This window comes from Chiloscyllium plagiosum, unplaced genomic scaffold (assembly GCF_037043375.1).
Source record: "Chiloscyllium plagiosum isolate Xiang-an unplaced genomic scaffold, Cpla_swu_hap1 HiC_scaffold_138, whole genome shotgun sequence".
NCBI lineage: Eukaryota > Metazoa > Chordata > Chondrichthyes > Orectolobiformes > Hemiscylliidae > Chiloscyllium > Chiloscyllium plagiosum.
In genome coordinates, this window is record NW_028270277.1 from 48102 (window position 1) to 74261 (window position 26160).

At 43.1% G+C, this 26160-nt stretch overlaps 1 protein-coding gene across 1 annotated transcript in view; it reads right to left on the reverse strand.

The window, feature by feature from the left end:
* LOC148133996 (calsequestrin-1-like) overlaps positions 1-26160 on the reverse strand; it is a gene marked incomplete at its 5' end in the record, with an annotated part of 82678 nt that overhangs the window by 32176 nt on the left and 24342 nt on the right. The window lies entirely within an intron of this gene.

The following is a 26160-nucleotide window of genomic DNA, read 5'->3' on the forward strand; positions in this document are numbered from 1 at the left end:
CAATACAATCACCACTCCCTCAATTCAATACAATCACCGCTCCATCAATTCCATACAATCACTGCTCCCTCAATTCCATAAAATCACCGCTCCCTCAATTCCATACAATTACCGCTCCCTCATTTCCATATAATCACCACTTCCTCAATTCAATACAATCACCACTCCCTCAATTCAATACAATCACTGCTCCCGCAATTCAAAACAACCACTGCGCCCACAATTCAATACAATCACGGCTCCCGCAATTCAATACAATCACTGCGCCCTCAATTCAATACAATCACCACTCCCTCAATTCAATACAATCACCGCTCCCTCAATTCCATACAATCACCGCTCCCTCAATTCCATACAATCACCACTCCCTCAATTCAATACAATTACCGCTCCCTCAATTCCATACAATCACCGCTCCCTCAATTCCATACAATCTCCACTCCCCCAATGCAATACAATCACCGCTCCCTCAATTCCATACAATCACCACTCCCTCAATTCAATACAATCACCACTCCCTCAATTCAATACAATCACCACTCCCTCAATTCCATACAATCGCTGCTCCCTTAATTCCGTACAATGACCGCTCACTCTATTCAATACAATCACAGCTCACTCAATTCTAAACAGTCACCGCTCCCTCAATTCCACACAATTACCACTCCCTCAATTTCATACAATCACCACTCTCTCAATTCAATACAATCACCGCACCCTCAATTCAATACAATCACCGCTCCCTCAATTCAACATAATCACCGCGCGCTCTATTCAATACAAACACTGCTCCCACAATTCCATTCATTTACCGCTCCCTCAATTTCATACAATCACTGCTCCCTCAATTCCATACAGTCACCACTCACTGAATTCCATACAATCACCGCTCCCTCAATTCCATACAATCACGGCTCCCTCAGTTCAACATAATCACCACTCCCTCAATTCAATACAATCACTGATCCCTCAATTTACTCACAGCTCTCCCAATTCAAATCAAACACCACTCCCTCAATTCAATACAATTACCGCTCCCTCAGTTCCATACAATCACCACTCCCTCAATTTAATACCATCACCACTCTCTCAATTCAATATCATCACCACTTCCTCAATTCCATACTATCAACGCTCCCTGAATGGAATACAATCACCACTCCCTCAATTCAATACAATTACCGCTCCCTCAGTTCCATACAATCACCACTCCCTCAATTTAATACCATCACCACTCTCTCAATTCAATATCATCACCACTTCCTCAATTCCATACTATCACCGCTTCCTGAATGGAATACAATCACCGTCCCCTCAATTCAATACAATCATCACTCCTTCAATTCAATACAATCACCGCTCCCTCAATTCCATACAATCACCACTCCCTTAATTCAATACAATCACAGCTCCCGCAATTCAAAACAACCACTGCGCCCTCAATTCAATACGATCACGGCTCCCTCAATTCAATACAATCATCGCTCCCTCAATTCAATACAATCACCGTTCCCTCAATTCTATTCAATCACCGTTTCCTCAATTCCATTCAATCACCGCTCCCTCAATTCAATACAATCACCGCTCCCTCAATTCCATACAATCACCACTCCCTTAATTCAATACAATCACTGCTCCCGCAATTCAAAACAACCACTGCGCCCTCAATTCAATACGATCACTGCTCCCTCAATTCAATACAATCACCGCTCCCGCAATTCAATACACTCACTGCTCCCTCAATTCAATACAATTATGACTCCCTCAATTCCATACAATCACCGCTCCCTCAATTCCATACAATCACCACTCCATCAATTCAATACAATCACCGCTCCCTCAATTCAATACAATTACCACTCCCTCAATTCCATACAATCACCACTCCCTCAATTCAATACAATTAACGCTCCCTCAATTCCATACAATCACTGCACCCTCAATTCCATACAATCACCACTCCCTCAATTCAATACAATCACCACTCCCTCAATTCAATACAATCACCACTCCCTCAATTCCATACAATCGCTGCTCCCTTAATTCCGTACAATGACCGCTCACTCTATTCAATACAATCACAGCTCACTCAATTCTAAACAGTCACCGCTCCCTCAATTCCACACAATTACCACTCCCTCAATTTCATACAATCACCACTCTCTCAATTCAATACAATCACTGCTCACTCAATTCAACATAATCACCGCGCCCTCAATTCAATACAATCATCGCTCCCGCAATTCCATACAATCACCACTCTCTCAATTCAATACAATCACTGCTCCCTCAATTCAATAAAATCACCACTCCCTCAATTCCATACAATCACAGCTCGCTCAATTCAACACAATCACCGCTCCCTCAATTCAATACAATCATTGCTCCCAAAAGTCAACACAATCACTGCTCCTTTAATTCAACACAATCACCGCTCCCTCAATTCCATACAATCATTGCTCCCTCAATTCAATACAATCACCACTCTCTCAATTCCATACAATAATTGCTCCCTTAATACAATAAAATCACCACTCCCTCAATTCCATATAATCACTGCTCGCTCAATTCAACACAATCACCGCTCCCTCAATTCAATACAATCATTGCTCCCAAAATTCAAAACAATCACCACTCCCTCAATTCAACACAATCACCGCTCCTTTAATTCAACACAATCACCGCTCCCTCAATTCAATACAATCACTGCTCCCTCAATTCAATACAATCACCACTCCCTCAATTCCATATAATAATTGCTCCCTTAATATAATATAATCACCGCTCCCTCAATTCAATACAACCATGCTCTGTCATTTCAATACAATCAGTGCTCCCTCAATTTCATACAATCACCGCTCCCTCAATTCCATACAATCATTGCTCTCTCAATTCAATACAATCAATGCGCCCTCAATTCAATACAATCACTGCTCCCGCAATTCAATACAATCACCGCTCCCTCTATTCAATACAAACACTGCTCCCTCAATTCAATCACAGCTCTCTCAATTCAAATCAAACACCACTCCCTCAGTTCAATACAATCACCCCGCCCTCAACTCAATACAATCACTGCCCCCTCAATTCAACATAATCACCGCTCCCTCAATTCAATAAAATCACCGCTCCATCAATTCACTCACAGCTCTCTCAATTCAAATCAAACACCGCTCCCTCAATTCAATAAAATCACTGCTCCCTCAATTCATAACAGTCACCACACCCTCAATTCCATACAATCACCGCTCCCTCAATTCCATACAATCACGGCTCCCTCAGTTCAACATAATCACCACTCCCTCAATTCAATACAATCACTGCCCCCTCAATTCAGTCACAGCTCTCCCAATTCAAATCAAACACCACTCCCTCAATTCAATACAATTACTGCTCCCTCAGTTCCATACAATCACCACTCCCTCAATTTAATACCATCACCACTCTCTCAATTCAATATCATCACCACTTCCTCAATTCCATACTATCACCGCTCCCTGAATGGAATACAATCACCGTCCCCTCAATTCAATACAATCATCACTCCCTCAATTCAATACAATCACCGCTCCCTCAATTCCATACAATCACCACTCCCTTAATTCAATACAATCACTGCTCCCGCAATTCAAAACAACCACTGCGCTCTCAATTCAATACGATCACGGCTCCCTCAATTCAATACACTCACTGCTCCCTCAATTCAATACAGTTACCACTCCCTCAATTCCATACAATCACCGCTCCCTCAATTCAATACAATCACCGCTCTCTCAATTCCATACAATCACCGCTCCCTCAATTCAATACAATCACAGCTCGATCAATTCAATACAATCACAGCTCCCTCAATTCCATACAATCACTGCTGCCTCAATTCAATACAATCACCACTCCCTCAATTCCATACCATCACCACTCCCTGAATTGAATACAATCGCCGTCCCCTCAATTCAATACAATCATCACTCCCTCAATTCAATACAATCACCGCTCCCTCAATTCCACACAATCACCACTCCCTCAATTCAATACAATTATCTCTCTCTCAATTCAATATAATCATAGCTCTCTCCATTCAATCAATTATCACCCTCTCAATTCCATCCAACCACTGCTCCCTCAATTACATACAATCACTGCTCCCTCAATTACATACAATCACCACTCCCCCAATTCAACACAATCACCGCTCCCTTAATTCAACACAATCACCGCTCCCTCAATTCCATACAATCATTGCTCCCTCAATTCAATACAATCACCACTCCCTCAATTCCATGCAACAATTACTCCCTTAATTCAATATAATCACCGCTCCCTCAATTCAATATAACCATGCTCTGTCAGTTCAATACAATCAGTGCTCCCTCAATTCAATACAATCACCGCTCCCACAATTCAATATAATCACCACACCCTCAATTCAATACAATCACTGCTCCCTCAATTCAAAACAACCACTGCGCCCTTAATTCAATACAATCACGTCTCCCTCAATTCAATACACTCATCACTCCTTCAATTCCATATAATCACCACTCCCCCGATTCAATACAATCACTCCGCCCTCAATTCAATACAATCACTGCTCCCTCAATTCAATACAATCACCGCCCCCTCAATTCCATATAAACACCGATCCCTCAATTCCATACAATTACCTCTCCTTCATTTCGAAACAATCACCACTTCCTCAATTCAATACATTCACTGCTCCCTCAATTCAATAAACTCACTGCTCCCTCAATTCCATACAATCACCACTCCCTCAATTCAATACAATCATTCATCCCTCAATTCAATACAATGACCGCTCCCTCAATTCAATACAATCACCGCTCCCTCAATTCCATACAATCACCGCTCCCTCAATTCCATACAATCACCACTCCCCCAATGCAATACAATCACCGCTCCCTCAATTCCATACAATCACCACTCCCCCAATGCAATACAATCACTGCGCCCTCAATTCAATACAATCACCACTGCCTTAATTCCATACAATCACTGCTCCCTCAATTCCGTACAATGACCGCTCACTCAATTCAATACAATCACAGCTCACTCAATTCCATACAATCACCACTCCCCCAATGCAATACAATCACTGTGCCCTCAATTCAATACAATCACCACTGCCTCAATTCCATACAATCACTGCTCCCTCAATTCCGTACAATGACTGCTCACTCAATTCAATACAATCACAGCTCCCTCAATTCAATACAATCACTGCTCCCTCAATTCAATAAAATCACCACTCCCTCAATTCCATACAATCACAGCTCGCTCAATTCAACACAATCACCGCTCCCTCAATTCAATACAATCATTGCTCCCTCAATTCCAAACAATCACCACACCCTCCATTCAACACAATCACCGCTCCCTTAATTCAACACAATCACCGCTCCCTCAATTCCATACAATCATTGCTCCCTCAATTTAATACAATCACCATTCCCTCAATTCCATACAATAATTGCTCCCTTAATTCAATATAATCACCGCTCCCTCAATTCAATACAACCATGCTCTGTCAGTTCAATACAATCAGTGCTCCCTCAATTCCATACAATCACCACTCCCTTAATTCAAAACAACCACTGCGCCCTCAATTCAATACAATCACCGTTCCCTCAATTCCATTCAATCACCGCTCCCTCAATTCCATTCAATCACCGCTCCCTCAATTCGATACAATCACCGCTCCCGCAATTCAATACACTCACTGCTCCCTCAATTCAATGCAATTACCACTCCCTCAATTCCATACAATCATCGCTCCCTCAATTCCATACAATCACCACTCCCTCAATTCAATACAATCACAGCTCGATCAATTCAATACAATCACAGCTCCCTCAATTCCATACAATCACTGCTGCCTCAATTCAATACAATCACCACTCCCTCAATTCCATACCATCACCACTCCCTGAATTGAATACAATCGCCGTCCCCTCAATTCAATACAATCATCACTCCCTCAATTCAATACAATCACCGCTCCCTCAATTCCACACAATCACCACTCCCTCAATTCAATACAATTATCTCTCTCTCAATTCAATATAATCATAGCTCTCTCCATTCAATCAATTATCACCCTCTCAATTCCATCCAACCACTGCTCCCTCAATTACATACAATCACTGCTCCCTCAATTACATACAATCACCACTCCCCCAATTCAACACAATCACCGCTCCCTTAATTCAACACAATCACCGCTCCCTCAATTCCATACAATCATTGCTCCCTCAATTCAATACAATCACCACTCCCTCAATTCCATGCAACAATTACTCCCTTAATTCAATATAATCACCGCTCCCTCAATTCAATATAACCATGCTCTGTCAGTTCAATACAATCAGTGCTCCCTCAATTCAATACAATCACCGCTCCCACAATTCAATATAATCACCACACCCTCAATTCAATACAATCACTGCTCCCTCAATTCAAAACAACCACTGCGCCCTTAATTCAATACAATCACGTCTCCCTCAATTCAATACACTCATCACTCCTTCAATTCCATATAATCACCACTCCCCCGATTCAATACAATCACTCCGCCCTCAATTCAATACAATCACTGCTCCCTCAATTCAATACAATCACCGCCCCCTCAATTCCATATAAACACCGATCCCTCAATTCCATACAATTACCTCTCCTTCATTTCGAAACAATCACCACTTCCTCAATTCAATACATTCACTGCTCCCTCAATTCAATAAACTCACTGCTCCCTCAATTCCATACAATCACCACTCCCTCAATTCAATACAATCATTCATCCCTCAATTCAATACAATGACCGCTCCCTCAATTCAATACAATCACCGCTCCCTCAATTCCATACAATCACCGCTCCCTCAATTCCATACAATCACCACTCCCCCAATGCAATACAATCACCGCTCCCTCAATTCCATACAATCACCACTCCCCCAATGCAATACAATCACTGCGCCCTCAATTCAATACAATCACCACTGCCTTAATTCCATACAATCACTGCTCCCTCAATTCCGTACAATGACCGCTCACTCAATTCAATACAATCACAGCTCACTCAATTCCATACAATCACCACTCCCCCAATGCAATACAATCACTGTGCCCTCAATTCAATACAATCACCACTGCCTCAATTCCATACAATCACTGCTCCCTCAATTCCGTACAATGACTGCTCACTCAATTCAATACAATCACAGCTCCCTCAATTCAATACAATCACTGCTCCCTCAATTCAATAAAATCACCACTCCCTCAATTCCATACAATCACAGCTCGCTCAATTCAACACAATCACCGCTCCCTCAATTCAATACAATCATTGCTCCCTCAATTCCAAACAATCACCACACCCTCCATTCAACACAATCACCGCTCCCTTAATTCAACACAATCACCGCTCCCTCAATTCCATACAATCATTGCTCCCTCAATTTAATACAATCACCATTCCCTCAATTCCATACAATAATTGCTCCCTTAATTCAATATAATCACCGCTCCCTCAATTCAATACAACCATGCTCTGTCAGTTCAATACAATCAGTGCTCCCTCAATTCCATACAATCACCACTCCCTTAATTCAAAACAACCACTGCGCCCTCAATTCAATACAATCACCGTTCCCTCAATTCCATTCAATCACCGCTCCCTCAATTCCATTCAATCACCGCTCCCTCAATTCGATACAATCACCGCTCCCGCAATTCAATACACTCACTGCTCCCTCAATTCAATGCAATTACCACTCCCTCAATTCCATACAATCATCGCTCCCTCAATTCCATACAATCACCACTCCATCAATTCAATACAATCACCGCTCCCTCAATTCAATACAATTACCACTCCCTCAATTCCATACAATCACCGCTCCCTCAATTCCATACAATCACCACTCCATCAATTCAATACAATCACCGCTCCCTCAATTCAATACAATCACCACTCCATCAATTCCATACAATCACCACTCCCTCAATTCAATACAGTTACCACTCCCTCAATTCCATACAATCATTGGTCCCTCAATTCAATACAATGACCGCTCCCTCAATTTCATACAATCAAAACTCCCTCAATTCAATGCAATCACTGCTCCCTCAATTCAATACAATCACTGCCCCCTCAAATCCATACAATTACCGCTCCCTCAATTCCATAAAATTACCGCTCCCGCAATTCCATACAATTACGACTCCCTCAATTCCATACAATCACCGCTCCCTCAATTCAATACAATCACAGCTCCCTCAATTCCATACAATCACCGCTGCCTCAATTCAATACAATCACCACTCCCTCAATTCCATACTATCACTGCTCTCTCAATTCCATAAAATCCCCGCTCCCTGAATGGAATACAATCACCGCCCCCTCAATTCAATACAATCATCACTCCCTCAATTCCATACAATCACCACTCCCTCAATTCAATATAGTCACCACTCCCTCAATTCCATACAATCACCGCTCCCTCAATTCAATACAATCACCGCTGCCTCAATTCCATACAATCACCGCTCCATCAATTCAATACAATCACCACTCCCTCAATTCAATATAATCACAGCTCCCTCAATTCCATACAATCACCGCTGCCTCAATTCAACACAATCACCGCTCACTCAATTCCATACCATCACCGCACTCTCAATTCCATACAATTACCGCTCCCTCAATTCAATACAATCACTGTCCCCTCAATTCAATACAATATCACTCCCTCAATTCAATACAATCACCGCTCCCTCAATTCCATAAAATCACCACTCCCTTAATTCAATACAATCACTGCTCCCACAATTCAAAACAATCACTGCGCCCTCAATTCAATACAATCACTGCTCCCTCAATTCAATACAATCACCGCTCCCTCAATTCCGTACAATCACCACTCCCTCAATTCAATAAAATTATCTCTCTCTCAATTCAATATAATCATAGCTCTCTCCATTCAACCAATTATCACCCTCTCAAATCCATACAACCACTGCTCCCTCAATTACATACAACCACTGCTCCCTCAATTACATACAATCACTGCTCCCTCAATTACATACAATCACCACTCCCTCAATTCAACACAATCACCGCTCCTTTAATTCAACACAATCACCACTCCCTCAATTCAACACAATCACCACTCCCTTAATTCAACACAATCACCGCTCCCTCAATTCCATACAATCATTGCTCCCTCAATTCAATACAATCACCACTCCCTCAATTCAATACAATCAATGTGCCCTCAATTCAATACAATCACCGCTCCCGCAATTCAATACAATCACCGCTCCCTCAATTCAAAACAATCACCGCTCCCTGAATGGAATACAATCACCATCCCCTCAATTCAATACAATCATCACTCCCTCAATTCAATACAATCGCCACTCCCTCAATTCCATACAATCACCACTCCCTTAATTCAAGACAATCACTGCTCCCGCAATTCAATAAAATCACCACTCCCTCAATTCCATACAATCACAGCTCTCTCAATTCAACACAATCACCGCTCCCTCAATTCAATACAATCATTGCTCCCTCAATTCCAAACAATCACCACACCCTCCATTCAACACAATCACTGCTCCCTCAATTCCATACAATTACCACTCTCTCAATTCCATACAACAACCGCTCCTTCAATTCCATACATTTACCGCTCCCTCAATTCCATACAATCACCGCTCCCTCAATTCCATACAATCATTGCTCCCTCAATTGAAAACAACCACCACTCTCTCAATTCAATACAATCACTGCTCCCTCAATTCCATACAATCACCACTCCCTCAATTCCATACAATCACAGCTCGCTCAATTCAACACAATCACCGCTCCCTCAATTCAATACAATCATTGCTCCCAAAATTCCAAAAATCACCACACCCTCAATTCAACACAATCACCGCTCCCTTAATTCAACACAATCACCGCTTCCTCAATTCCATACAATCATTGCTCCCTCAATTCAATACAATCACCATTCCCTCAATTTCATACAATAATTGCTCCCTTAATTCAATATAATCACCGCTCCCTCAATTCAATACAACCATGCTCTGTCATTTCAATACTATCAGTGCTCCCTCAATTCAATACAACCACCGCTCCCTCAATTCAATACAATCACTGCTCCCTCAATTCAATCACTGCTCTCTCAATTCAAATCAAACACCACTCCCTCAATTCCATACACTCACCGCTCCCTCAATTCAATACAATCACCACTCCCTCAATTCAATACAATCACGACTCCCTCAATTCAATGCAATCACCACTCCCTCAATTCAATACAATCACCGCTCCCTCAATTCCATACAATCACTGCTCCCTCAATTCAATACAATCACATTTCCCTCAATTCAATACAATCACCGCTCCCTCAATTCCATACAATCACCATTCCCTCAATTCCATACAATCACCACTCCCCCAATTCCATACAAACACCACTCCCTCAATTCAATACAATCACTGCTTCCACAATTCCATACAATCACCTCTCCCTCAATTCAATACAATGACCGCTCCCTCAACTCAATACAATCACTGCTCCCTCAATTCCATACAATTACCGCTCCCTCAATTCAACACAATCACCGCTCCATCAATTCAATCACATCTCTCTCAATTCAAATCAAACACCGCTCCCTCAATTCAATAAAATCACTGCTCCCTCAATTCATAACAGTCACCACACCCTCAATTCAATACAATCACCGCTCCCTCAATTCAATACAATCACCGCTCCCTCAATTCCATACAATTACCGCTCCCTGAATTCCATACAATCATTCGTCCCTCAATTCAATACAATGACCGCTCCCTCAATTCAATACAATCACCGCTCCCTCAATTCCATACAATTACCGCTCCCTCAATTCCATACAATCATTCGTCCCTCAATGCAATACAATGACTGCTGCCTCAATTCAATAAAATCACTGCTCCCTCAATTCAATACAACTATGCTCTGTCATTTCAATACAATCAGTGCTCCCTCAATTCAATACAACCACCGCTCCCTCAATTCAATACAATCACTGCTCCCTCAATTCAATCACTGCTCTCTCAATTCAAATCAAACACCACTCCCTCAATTCCATACACGCACCACTCCCTCAATTCAATACAATCACCACTCTCTCAATTCAATACAATCACGACTCCCTCAATTCAATGCAATCACCACTCCCTCAATTCAATACAATCACCGCTCCCTCAATTCCATACAATCACTGCTCCCTCAATTCAATACAATCACAGTTCCCTCAATTCAATACAATCACCGCTCCCTCAATTCCATACAATTACCGCTCCCTGAATTCCATACAATCATTCGTCCCTCAATTCAATACAATGACCGCTCCCTCAATTCAATACAATCACCGCTCCCTCAATTCCATACAATTACCGCTCCCTCAATTCCATACAATCATTCGTCCCTCAATTCAATACAATGACTGCTGCCTCAATTCAATAAAATCACTGCTCCCTCAATTCATAACAGTCACCACAACTACAATTCAATACAATCACTGCTCCCTCAATTCAATACAATTAGATTACATTACAGTGTGGAAACAGGCCCTTCGGCCCAACAAGTCCACACCGACCCGCCGAAGCGAAACCCACCCATACCCCTACATTTACCCCTTACCTAACACTACGGGCAATTTAGCACGGCCAATTCACCTGACCCTGCACATCTTTGGACTGTGGGAGGAAACCGGAGCACCCGGAGGAAACCCACGCAGACACGGGGAGAATGTGCAAACTCCACACAGTCAGTCGCCTGAGGCGGGAATTGAACCCGGGTCTCAGGCGCTGTGAGGCAGCAGTGCTAACCACTGTGCCACCGTGCCGCCCACAATCACAGCTCCCACAATTCAACAGAATCACCGCGGGCTCTATTCAATGCAAACACTGCTCCCTCAATTCCATTATTTTACCACTCCCTCAATTTCATACAATCACTGCTCCCTCAATTCCATACAGTCACCACTCCCTCAATTCAATACAATCACCGCTCCCTCAATTTCATACAATCACTGCTCCCTCAATTCCATACAGTCACCACTCCCTCAATTCAATACAATCACCGCTCCCTCAATTTCATACAATCACTGCTCCCTCAATTCCATACAGTCACCACTCCCTCAATTCAATACAATCACCGCTCCCTCAATTCCATACAATCACGGCTCCCTCAGTTCAACATAATCACCGCTCCCTCAATTCAATACAATCACTGCTCCCTCAATTCACTCACAGCTCTCCCAATTCAAATCAAACACCGCTCCCTCAATTCAATACAATTACCGCTCCCTCAGTTCCATACAATCACTGCTCCCTCAATTCAATACCATCAATTCAATACAAACATCACTCCCTCAATTCAATACAATCATCACTCCCTCAATTCAAGATAATCACTGCTCCCGCAATTCAAAACAATCACTACTCCATCAATTCAATACAATCACTGCTCCCTCAATTCTATAGAATCACCGCTCCCTCAATTCCATACAATCACCACTCCCTCAATTCAATACAATTATCTCTCTCTTAATTCAATATAATCATAGCTCTCTCCATTCAATCAATTATCACCCTCTCAATTCCATACAACCACTGCTCTCTCAATTACATACAATCACTGCTCCCTCAATTACATACAATCACCACTCCCTCGATTCAACACAATCACCGCTCCCTTAATTCAACACAATCACCGCTCCCTCAATTCCATACAATCGTTGCTCCCTCAATTCAATACAATCACCACTCCCTCAATTCCATGCAATAATTACTCCCTTAATTCAATATAATCACCGCTCCTCAATTCAATATAACCATGCTCTGTCAGTTCAATACAATCAGTGCTCCCTCAATTCAATACAATCACCGCTCCCTCAATTCAAAACAATCACCGCTCCCTCAATTCAATCACAGCTCTCTCAATTCAAATCAAACACCGCTCCCTCAATTCAATACAATTAACCACGCCCTCAATTCAATGCAATCACTGCGCCCCAATTCAACATAATCATCGCGCCCTCAATTCAATACAATCACTGCTCCCTCAATTTAATTCAATCATCGCTCCCTCAATTCAATACAATCACCGCTCCCTCAATTCAACAAAATCATCGCTCCCTCAATTCAGTACAATCACCGCACCCTCAATTCAATCACCACTCCCTCAATTCAATACAATCATCACTCCCTCAATTCCATATAATCACCACTCCCTCAATTAAATACAATCACCGCTCACTCAGTTCCATATAATCACCACACCCTCAATTAAATACAATCACCACTCCCTCAATTCCATACAATCACTGCTCCATCAATTCCATACAATGACCGCTCCCTCAATTCAATACAATCACTGTTCCCTCAATTCCATAAAATCACCACTCCCTCAATTCAATACAATCACCGCTCCCTCAATTCAATAAACTCACCGCACCCTCAATTCAATACAATCACCGCTCCCTCAATTCAATACAATCACCGCTCCCTCAATTCAATAAACTCACCGCACCCTCAATTCCATACAATTACCGCTCCCTCAATTCCATACAATCTCCACTCCCCCAATGCAATACAGTCACTGCGCCCTCAATTCAATACAATCACCACGACCTCAATTCAGTACAATCACCGCTCCCTCAATTCCATATAATCACCCCTCCCTTAATTCAATACAATCACCACTGCCTCAATTCCATACAATCACTGCTCCCTCAAATCTGTACAATGACCGCTCACTCAAGTCAATACAATCATGGCTCCCTCAATTCAAAACAATCACCGCTCCCTCAATTCCATACAATTACCGCTCTCTCAATTCCATACAATCACCACTCCCTCAATTCAATACAATCACCGCTCCCTCAATTCCATACAATCTCCACTCCCCCAATGCAATACAGTCACTGTGCCCTCAATTCAATACAATCACCACTACCTCAATTCAGTACAATCACCGCTCCCTCAATTCCATACAATTACCGCTCTCTCAATTCCATACAATCACCACTCCCTCAATTCAATACAATCACCGCTCCCTCAATTCCATACAATCTCCACTCCCCCAATGCAATACAGTCACTGTGCCCTCAATTCAATACAATCACCGCACCCTCAATTCAATACAATCACAGCTGCCTCAATTCCATCCAATCACCGCCCCTTCAATTCAATACAATCATCACTCCCTCAATTCAATACAATCACCGCTCCCTCAACTCAATACAATCACCTCTCCCTCAATTCAATACAATCACTGCTCCCGCAATTCAAAACAACCACTGCGCCCTCAATTCAACACAATCAAGGCTCCCTCAATTCAATACAATCATCGCTCCCTCAATTCAACAAAATCATCGCTCCCTCAATTCAGTACAATCACCGCACCCTCAATACAATCACCACTCCCTCAATTAAATACAATCACCGCTCACTCAGTTCCATATAATCACCACACCCTCAATTAAATACAATCACCACTCCCTCAATTCCATACAATCACTGCTCCATCAATTCCATACAATGACCGCTCCCTCAATTCAATACAATCACTGTTCCCTCAATTCCATAAAATCACCACTCCCTCAATTCAATACAATCACCGCTCCCTCAATTCAATAAACTCACCGCACCCTCAATTCAATACAATCACCGCTCCCTCAATTCAATACAATCACCGCTCCCTCAATTCAATAAACTCACCGCACCCTCAATTCAATACAATCACCGCTCCCTCAATTCCATACAATTACCGCTCCCTCAATTCCATACAATCTCCACTCCCCCAATGCAATACAGTCACTGCGCCCTCAATTCAATACAATCACCACGACCTCAATTCAGTACAATCACCGCTCCCTCAATTCCATATAATCACCCCTCCCTTAATTCAATACAATCACCACTGCCTCAATTCCATACAATCACTGCTCCCTCAAATCTGTACAATGACCGCTCACTCAAGTCAATACAATCATGGCTCCCTCAATTCAAAACAATCACCGCTCCCTCAATTCCATACAATTACCGCTCTCTCAATTCCATACAATCACCACTCCCTCAATTCAATACAATCACCGCTCCCTCAATTCCATACAATCTCCACTCCCCCAATGCAATACAGTCACTGTGCCCTCAATTCAATACAATCACCACTACCTCAATTCAGTACAATCACCGCTCACTCAATTCCATATAATCACCGCTCCCTCAATTCAATACAATCACAGCTCCCTCAATTCCATACAATCACCGCTCCCTCAATTCCATACAATCACCGCTCCCTCAATTCAATACAATCACAGCTGCCTCAATTCCATCCAATCACCGCCCCTTCAATTCAATACAATCATCACTCCCTCAATTCAATACAATCACCGCTCCCTCAACTCAATACAATCACCTCTCCCTCAATTCAATACAATCACTGCTCCCGCAATTCAAAACAACCACTGCGCCCTCAATTCAACACAATCAAGGCTCCCTCAATTCAATACAATCATCGCTCCATCAATTCAATCACAGCTCTCTCAATTCAAATCAAACACCGCTCCCTCAATTTAATATAATCACTGCTCCCTCAATTCATAAGTCACCACACGCTCAATTCAATACAATCACCGCTCCCTCAATTCAACAAAATCACCGCTCCCTCAATTCAATACAATCACAGCTCCCTCAATTCCATACAATCACCGCTCCCTCAATTCCATACAATCACCGCTCCCTCAATTCAATACAATCACAGCTGCCTCAATTCCATCCAATCACCGCCCCTTCAATTCAATACAATCATCACTCCCTCAATTCAATACAATCACCGCTCCCTCAACTCAATACAATCACCTCTCCCTCAATTCAATACAATCACTGCTCCCGCAATTCAAAACAACCACTGCGCCCTCAATTCAACACAATCAAGGCTCCCTCAATTCAATACAATCATCGCTCCATCAATTCAATCACAGCTCTCTCAATTCAAATCAAACACCGCTCCCTCAATTTAATATAATCACTGCTCCCTCAATTCATAAGTCACCACACGCTCAATTCAATACAATCACCGCTCCCTCAATTCAACAAAATCACCACTCCCTCAATTCAATACAATCTTTGCTCACTCAATTCCATATAATCACCACTCCCTCAATTAAATACAATCACCGCTCACTCAATTCCATATAATCACCATCCTTCAATTAAATACAATCACCACTCCCTCAATTCCATACAATCACTGCTCCATCAATTCCATACAATGACCGCTCCCTCAATTCAATACAATCACCACTCCCTCAATTCCATAAAATCACCGCTCCCTCAATTCATACAATTACCGCTCCCTCATTTCCATACAATCACCACTTCCTCAATTCAATACAATCACCGCTCCCTCAATTCCATACAATCATTCGTCCCTCAATTCAATACAATGACCGCTGCCACAATTCAATAAAATCACTGCTCCCTCAATTCATAACAGTCACCACACCCTCAATTCAATACAATCACCGCTCCCTCAATTCAATACAATGACCGCTCCCTCAATTCAATACAATCACTGCTCCCTCAATTCAATACAATCACAGCTCCCTCAATTCAACATAATCACAGCGCGCTCTATTCAATACAAACACTGCACCCTCAATTCCATTCATTTACCGCTAGCTCAAACTCATACAATCACTGCTCCCTCAATTCCATACAATCACCACACCCTGAATTCCATACAATCACCGCTCCCTCAATTCCATACAATCACGGCTACCTCAGTACAACATAATCACCGCTCCCTCAATTCAATACAATCACTGCTCCCTCAATTCACTCACAGCTCTCCTAATTCAAATCAAACACCGCTCCCTCAATTCAATACAATTACCGCTCCCTCAGTTCCATACAATCACCACTACCTCAATTCAATACCATCACCACTCTCTCAATTCAATATAATCACCACTCCCTCAATTCCATACAATCACAGCTCCCTCAATTCAATACAATCACCGCTCCCTCAATTCAATACAATCACAGCTCCCTCAATTCAATACAATCACAGCTCCCTCAATTCCATACAATCACCGCTGCCTCAATTCAATACAATCACCACTCCCTGAATGGAATACAATCACCGTCCCCTCAATTCAATACAAACATCACTCCCTCAATTCAATACAATCACCGCTCCCTCAATTCCACACAATCACTGCTCCCTCAATTCAATACAATCACCGCTCCCTCAATTCCATACAATCACGGCTACCTCAGTACAACATAATCACCGCTCCCTCAATTCAATACAATCACTGCTCCCTCAATTCACTCACAGCTCTCCTAATTCAAATCAAACACCGCTCCCTCAATTCAATACAATTACCGCTCCCTCAGTTCCTTACAATCACCACTACCTCAATTCAATACCATCACCACTCTCTCAATTCAATATAATCACCACTCCCTCAATTCCATACAATCACAGCTCCCTCAATTCAATACAATCACCGCTCCCTCAATTCCATACAATCACCGCTCCCTCAATTCAATACAATCACAGCTCCCTCAATTCAATACAATCACAGCTCCCTCAATTCCATACAATCACCGCTGCCTCAATTCAATACAATCACCACTCCCTGAATGGAATACAATCACTGTCCCCTCAATTCAATACAAACATCACTCCCTCAATTCCACACAATCACCACTCCCTCAATTCAATACAATCACTGCTCCCGCAATTCAATACAATCACTGCTCCCTCAATTCAATACAATCACCGCTCCCTCAATTCCATACAATCACCACTCCCTCAATTCAATGCAATTATCTCTCTCTCAATTCAATATAATCATAGCTCTCTCCATTCAACCAATTATCACCCTCTCAATTCCATACAACCACCGCCCCCTCAATTACATACAATCACTGCTCCCTCAATTACATACAATCACCACTCCCTCGATTCAACACAATCACCGCTCCTTTAATTCAACACAATCACCGCTCCCTCAATTCCATACAATCATTGCTCCCTCAATTCAATACAATCACCACTCCCTCAATTCCATGCAATAATTACTCCCTTTCTTCAATATAATCACCGCTCCCTCAATTCAATATAACCATGCTCTGTCAGTTCAATACAATCAGTGCTCCCTCAATTCAATACAATCACCGCTCCCTCAATTCCATACAATCATTGCTTCTTCAATTCAATACAATCACCGCTCCCTCAATTCAATCACAGCTCTCTCAATTCAAATCAAACACCGCTCCCTCAATTCAATACAATTAACCATGCCCTCAATTCAATGCAATCACTGCGCCCCCAATTCAACATAATCACCGCGCCCTCAATTCAATACAATCACTGCTCCCTCAATTTAATTCAATCATCGCTTCCTCAATTCAATACAATCACCGCTCCATCAATTCAATCACAGCTCTCTCAATTCAAATCAAACACCGCTCCCTCAATTTAATATAATCACTGCTCCCTCAATTCATAAGTCACCACACCGTCAATTCAATACAATCACCACTCCCTCAATTCAACAAAATCATCGCTCCCTCAATTCAGTACAATCACTGCACCCTCAATTCAATCACCACTCCCTCAATTCAATACAATCATTGCTCACTCGATTCCATATAATCACCATCCCTCAATTAAATACAATCACCACTCCCTCAATTCCATACAATCACTGCTCCATCAATTCCATACAATGACCGCTCCCTCAATTCAATACAATCACCACTCCCTCAATTCCATAAAATCACCGCTCCCTCAATTCATACAATTACCGCTCCCTCATTTCCATACAATCACCACTTCCTCAATTCAATACAATCACCACTCCCTCAATTCAATAAACTCACCGCACCCTCAATTCAATACAATCACCGCTCCCTCAATTCCATACAATCACCGCTCCCTCAATTCCATACAATCTCCACTCCCCCAATGCAATACAGTCACTGCGCCCTCAATTCAATACAATCACCACTACCTCAATTCAGTACAATCACCGCTCCCTCAATTCCATATAATCACCACTCCCTCAATTCAATACAATCACCGCTCCCTCAATTCCATGCAATAATTACTCCCTTAATTCAATATAATCACCGCTCCCTCAATTCAATATAACCATGCTCTGTCAGTTCAATACAATCAGTGCTCCCTCAATTCAATACAATCACCGCTCCCTCAATTCCATACAATCATTGCTTCCTCAATTCAATACAATCACTGCTCCTTCAATTCCATATAATCACCACTCCCTCAATTCAATACAATCACCGCTCCCTCAATTCTGTACAATGACCGCTCACTCAATTCAATACAATCACGGCTCCCTCAATTCAAAACAATCACCGCTCCCTCAATTCCATACAATTACCGCTCTCTCAATTCCGTACAATCACTGCTCCCTCAATTCTGTACAATGACCGCTCACTCAATTCAATACAATCACGGCTCCCTCAATTCTGTACAATGACCGCTCACTCAATTCAATACAATCACGGCTCCCTCAATTCAAAACAATCACCGCTCCCTCAATTCCATACAATTACCGCTCTCTCAATTCCATACAATCACCACTCCCTCAATTCAATACAATCACTGCTCCCTCAATTCAACATAATCACAGCGCCCTCAATTCCATACAAACACCGCTCCCTCAATTCCATACAATCTCCACTCCCCCAATGCAAGACAGTCACTGCGCCCTCAATTCAATACAATCACCACTACCTCAATTCAGGACAATCACCGCTCCCTCAATTCCATATAATCACCGCTCCCTCAATTCAATACAATCACAGCTCCCTCAATTCCATACAATCACCGCTCCCTCAATTCCATACAATCACCGCTCCCTCAATTCAATACAATCACGGCTCCCTCAATTCCATACAATCACCGCCCCCTCAATTCAATACAATCATCACTCCCTCAATTCAATACAATCACCGCTCCCACAACTCAATACAATCACCACTCCCTCAATTCAATACAATCACTGCTCCCGCAATTCAAAACAACCACTGCGCCCTCAATTCAACACAATCAAGGCTCCCTCAATTCAATACAATCATCGCTCCCTCAATTCAATACAATCATCGCTCCCTCAATTCAATACAATCACCGATCCCTCAATTCCATATAAACACCACTCCCTCAATTAAATACAATCACCACTCACTCAATTCCATACAATCACTGCTCCATCAATTCCATACAATCACCGTTCCCTCAATTCCATACAATCACCGCTCCCTCAATTCCATACAATCACCGCTCCCTCAATTCAATACAATCACCGCTCCCTCAATTCAATACACTCACTGCTCCCTCAATTCCATACAATCACCACTCCCTCAATTCAATACAATCACCGCTCCCTGAATTCCATACAATCATTTGTCCCTCAGTTCAATACAGTGACCGCTGCCTCAATTCAATACAATGACCGCTGCCTCAATTCAATAAAATCACTGCTCCCTCAATTTATAACAGTCACCACACCCTCAATTCAATACAATCACCACACCCTCAATTCAATACAATCACCGCTCCCTCAATTCAATACAATCACTGCTCCCTCAATTCAATACAATCACAGCTCCCTCAATTCAACATAATCACCGCGCGCTCTATTCAATACAAACACTGCTCCCTCAATTCCATTCATTTACCGCTCCCTCAATTTCATACAATCACTGCTCCCTCAATTCCATACAGTCATCACTCCCTGAATTCCATACAATCACCGCTCCCTCAATTCCATACAATCACAGCTCCCTCAGTACAACATAATCACCGCTCCCTCAATTCAATACAATCACTGATCCCTCAATTTACTCACAGCTCTCCCAATTCAAATCAAACACCGCTCCCTCAATTCAATACAATTACCGCTCCCTCAGTTCCATACAATCACTGCTCCCTCAATTCAATACCATCACCACTCTCTCAATTCAATATAATCACCACTCCCTTAATTCCATACAATCACCGCTCCCTCAATTCAATACAATCACCGCTCCCTCAATTCCATACAATCACCGCTCCCTCAATTCAATACAATCACAGCTCCCTCAATTCCATACAATCACCGCTGCCTCAATTCAATACAATCACCACTCCCTCAATTCCATACGATCACCACTCCCTGAATGGAATACAATCACCGCTCCCTCAATTCCATACAATCACCACTCCCTCAATTCAATACAATCACAGCTCCCTCAATTCCATACAATCACCGCTGCCTTAATTCAATATAATCACCGCTCCCTCAATTTAATATAACCATGCTCTGTCAGTTCAATACAATCAGTGCTCCCTCAATTCAATACAATCACCGCTCCCTCAATTCCATACAATCATTGCTTCCTCAATTCAATACAATCACCGCTCCCTCAATTCAATACAATCACCGCACCCTCTATTCAATACACTCACCACTCCCTCAATTCAATACACTCACCGCTCCCTCAATTCAATACAATCACCGCTCCCTCAATTCAATACAATCACCGCTCCCTCAATTCCATACAATCACCGCTCCCTCAATTCCATACAATCACCGCTCCCTCAATTCAATACAATCACCGCTTCCTCAATTCAATACAATTACCGCACCCTCAATTCAATACACTCACCGCTCCCTCAATTCAATACAATCACCGCTCCCTCAATTCAATACAATCACCGCTCCCTCAATTCCATACAATCACCGCTCCCTCAATTCAATACAATCACCGCTTCCTCAATTCAATACAATTACCGCACCCTCAATTCAATACACTCACCGCTCCCTCAATTCAATACAATCACCGCTCCCTCAATTCAATACAATCACCGCACCCTCAATTCAATACAATCACCGCTCCCTCAATTCAATACAATCACCGCACCCTCAATTCAATACAATCACCGCTCCCTCAATTCAATACAATCACCGCTCCCTCAATTCAATACAATCACCGCTCCCTCAATTCCATACAATCACCACTCCCTCAATTCAATACAATCACCGCTCCCTCAATTTCATACAATCACCACTCCCTCAATTCAATACAATCACCGCTCCCTCAATTCCATACAATCACCACTCCCTCAATTCAATACAATCACCGCTCCCTCAATTCCATACAATCACCACTCCCTCAATTCAATACAATCACTGCTCCCTCAATTCCATACAATCACCGCTCCCTCAATTCAATACAATCACCGCTCCCTCAATTCAATACAATCACCGCTCCCTCAATTCCATACAATCACCACTCCCTCAATTCAATACAATCACCGCTCCCTCAATTCCATACAATCACCACTCCCTCAATTCAATACAATCACCGCTCCCTCAATTCCATACAATCACCACTCCCTCAATTCAATACAATCACTGCTCCCTCAATTCCATACAATCACCGCTCCCTCAATTCCATACAATCACCACTCCCTCAATTCAATACAATCACCGCTCCCTCAATTCCATACAATCACCACTCCCTCAATTCAATACAATCACTGCTCCCTCAATTCCATACAATCACCACTCCCTCAATTCAATACAATCACCGCTCCCTCAATTCAATACAATCACCGCTCCCTCAATTCCATACAATCACCACTCCCTCAATTCAATACAATCACCGCTCCCTCAATTCCATACAATCACCACTCCCTCAATTCAATACAATCACCGCTCCCTCAATTCCATACAATCACCACTCCCTCAATTCAATACAATCACTGCTCCCTCAATTCCATACAATCACCGCTCCCTCAATTCCATACAATCACCACTCCCTCAATTCAATACAATCACCGCTCCCTCAATTCCATACAATCACCACTCCCTCAATTCAATACAATCACCGCACCCTCAATTCAATACAATCACCACTCCCTCAATTCAATACAATCACCGCTCCCTCAATTCCATACAATCACCACTCCCTCAATTCAATACAATCACTGCTCCCTCAATTCCATACAATCACCGCTCCCTCAATTCCATAAAATCACCACTCCCTCAATTCAATACAATCACCGCTCCCTCAATTCCATACAATCACCACTCCCTCAATTCAATACAATCACTGCTCCCTCAATTCCATACAATCACCGCTCCCTCAATTCCATACAATCACCACTCCCTCAATTCAATACAATCACCGCTCCCTCAATTCCATACAATCACCGCTCCCTCAATTCAATACAATCACAGCTCCCTCAATTCCATACAATCACCGCTGCCTCAATTCAATACAATCACCACTCCCTCAATTCCATACAATCACCACTCCCTCAATTCAATACACTCACCGCTCCCTCAATTCAATACAATCACCGCACCCTCAATTCAATACAATCACCACTCCCTCAATTCAATACACTCACCGCTCCCTCAATTCAATACAATCACCACTCCCTCAATTCAATACAATCACCACTCCCTCAATTCAATACAATCACCACTCCCTCAATTCAATACACTCACCGCTCCCTCAATTCAATACAATCACCGCACCCTCAATTCAATACAATCACCACTCCCTCAATTCAATACACTCACCGCTCCCTCAATTCAATACAATCACCACTCCCTCAATTCAATACACTCACCGCTCCCTCAATTCAATACAATCACCACTCCCTCAATTCAATACAATCACCGCTCCCTCAATTCAATACAATCAGTTGTGCCTGTCATCAGGTGATGTTGCTTGTTGAAGGACATGTGTTGAGCGGTCATGTCCTGTGGAGCGCTGTCCAACCCTTCATTACAGTCACAGCCACAGCATTGTCTATATCCTAATCCTCCTCTTTAAAGTTCCAATTGTTGCATGGAATTCCCGAAGCCTGACATTAGTTCACCCGGGTGAGAGACTAGGGCGTAAGGCGCAACGGACCCGTGGTTGATTCCCACCATGGTGCGACTATCTGTGTGGAGTTTGCACATTCTCTCCATGTCTGAATGAGTTTCCTCCGGGTGCTCCGGTTTCCTCCCACAGTCCAAAGATGTGCAGGTTAGGATGGATTGGCCATGCTAAATTACCCATAGTGCCCAGGGATGTGCAGGTTAGGGTGGATTGGCCATGTTAAATTACCCATAGTGTTCAGGGATGTGCAGGTTAGGGTGGATTGGCCATGCTAAATTACCCATAGTGCCCAGGGATGTGCAGGTTAGGGTGGATTGGCCATGCTAAATTACCCATAGTGTTCAGGGATGTACAGGTTAGGGTGGATTGGCCATGCTAAATTACCCATAGTGCCCAGGGATGTGCAGGTTAGGGTGGATTGGCCATGCTAAATTACCCATAGTGCTCAGGGATGTGCAGGTTAGGGTGGATTGGCCGTGCTAAATTACCCATAGTGTTCAGGGATGTGCAGGTTAGGGTGGATTGGCCATGTTAAATTACTCATAGTGTTCAGGGATGTGTAGGTTAAGGTGGATTGGCCAAGCTAAATTACCCATAGTGTTCAGGGATGTGCTGGTTAGGGTGGATTGGCCATGCTAAATTACCCATTGTGTTCAGGGATGTACAGGTTAGGGTGGATTGGCCATGCTAAATTACCCATAGTGTTCAGGGATGTGCAGGTTAGGGTGGATTGGCCATGCTAAATTACCCATAGTGCCCAGGGATGTGCAGGTTAGGGTGGATTGGCCATGCTAAATTACCCATTGTGTTCAGGGATGTACAGGTTAGGGTGGATTGGCCATGCTAAATTACCCATTGTGTTCAGGGATGTGCAGGTTAGGGTGGATTAGCCATGCTAAATTACCCATAGTGCTCAGGGATATGTAGGTTAAGGTGGGTTGGCCATGCTAAATTACCCCATAGTGCTCAGGGATGTGCAGATTAGGGTGGATTGGATATGCTAAGTTACCCATAGTGTTCAGGGATGTGCAGTTAGGTTGGATTGGCCATGCTAAAGCACCCATAGTGTTCAGGGAAGTGCAAGTTAGAGTGGTTTGGCCATGCTAAATTATCAATAGTGCTCAGGACGTGCAGGTTAGGGGTGGATTGACCATGCCAAATTACCCATAGTGTTCAGGGATATGTAGGTTGGGATGGATAGGCCATGCTAAATTGCCCCATCGTGCTCAGGGATGTCCAGATTAGGGTGGACTGGCCATGCTAAATTACTGAAGAAGGGCCTGTGCCCGAAACGTCGAATCTCCTGTTCCCTGGATGCTGCCTGACCTGCTGTGCTGTTCCAGCAATAAAGTTTCAACTTTGATCTCCAGGATCTGCAGACCTCACTTTCTCCATTCTAAATTACCCATAGTGTTCAGAGATGTGTAGGTTAGGGTGGATTGGCCATGCTAAATTACCCATAGTGTTCAGAGATGTGTAGGTTAGGGTGGATTGGCCATGCTAAATTACCCATAGTGCCCAGGGATGTGCAGGTTAGCGAGGATTTGATATGCTAAGTTACCCATAGTGTTCAGCGATGTGCAGTTAGATTGGATTGGCCATGCTAAAGCACCCATAGTGTTCACGGATGTGCAGGTTAGAGTGGTTTGGCCATGCTAATTTATCCATAGTGCTCAGAGCCGTGCAGGTTTGGGTGGATTGGCCATGCTAAATTACCCATAGTGTTCAGGGATGTGCGGGTTAGGGTGGGTTGGCCATGCTAAATTACCCATAGTGCCCAGGGATGTGCAGGTTAGGGTGGATTGGCCATGCTAAATTACCCCATAGTGTTCAGGGATGTGTAGGTTAGGGTGGATTGGCCATACTAAATTACCCATAGTGCTCAGGGAAGTGTAGGTTAGGGTGAATTGGCCATGCTAAATCACCCATAGTGTTCAGGGATGTGCAGGTTAAGGGTGGATTGGCCATGCTAAATTACCCATAGTGTTCAGGGATGTGCAGGTTAGGGTGGATTGGCCATGCTAAATTACCCATAGTGCCCAGGGATGTGCAGGTTAAGGGTGGATTGGCCATGCTAAATTACCCATAGTGCCCAGGGATGTGCAGGTTAAGGGTGGATTGGCCATGCTAAATTACCCCATAGTGCCCAGGGATGTGCAGGT